Genomic DNA, 951 nt, shown 5'->3' on the forward strand with positions numbered 1-951 from the left:
AAAAAACCAACAAAAAACCAAAAAACCAAAAACCAGAAAACAAAGCCTAGAAGAAAATCAGCAATGTTTTAGTCAAAAGTCATAAAATGCTATTTCACTAGTTCAGTCTCATGTACTTTATCTTCTGTTATGATTCAATCTTCCCAATTAAATTTTGGGCTATAATATTCAACTCCAGACTTGTTCCTGTGATTAAGTTGGCCATTTTCTTAGTTTTCAGACTCTCATTTCTGTGTGTCTATATTTAATATTCCTGGTATAGAACTTCTTGGAACTTCTGTTCTGGTGTTGGTAAATTCTTTCAGGTTTTGTTTATCTGAGAATGTTCTTGCCAGGTACAATATTTTTGGTTGAAATTGCTTTTCCCTTAACACTTTGAACATATTTTCCCATTCTTTCCTCACTCGCATTGTTTCCGATGAGAGGTCCACTGTTAGCCTGATGGGATATCCTTTGTAGGTAGCTTGATGTTTTTCTCTTGCCAATCTTAGTATCTTGTCTTTGTCTGTGGTTTTGGTCAACCTGTCTATAATGTGTCTGGGAGAAGATCTTCTTGGTTTGATTCTATTTGGGGTCCTTTGTATTTCTTGGGAATGGATCTTTGAGTGCCTCTCTAGGTTTGAAAAGTTTCCTTGCAGGATTTCATGGAATCGATTATCAATGCCCTTATGAGTTTCTTTGCCTTCTGGGATACCAATCATATGGATGTTTGATGGTATCTAGTATTTATTGTATATTATTCTCATTTTTTTGGGCAGTTTTCTCAGTCTTCGTGGTGAATTTTTCTAGGCCAGCAATTCTATCTTCTAAGTCTGAGATTAAGCAGATTCTATGTCTGCTTTTAATACTTTCAAGGGAGGTTTTGACTTCCTGTAAAGCCTTCATCTCTAACAGGTCCATTTGATTCTTTTTTTTTTTGGAGAGGTTTTTGCTATAGGGGCCATGTGATCC

The sequence above is a fragment of the Tupaia chinensis genome, unplaced genomic scaffold (assembly GCF_000334495.1).
Source record: "Tupaia chinensis unplaced genomic scaffold, TupChi_1.0 Scaffold000116_2, whole genome shotgun sequence".
NCBI classification, from domain to species: Eukaryota; Metazoa; Chordata; class Mammalia; order Scandentia; family Tupaiidae; genus Tupaia; species Tupaia belangeri.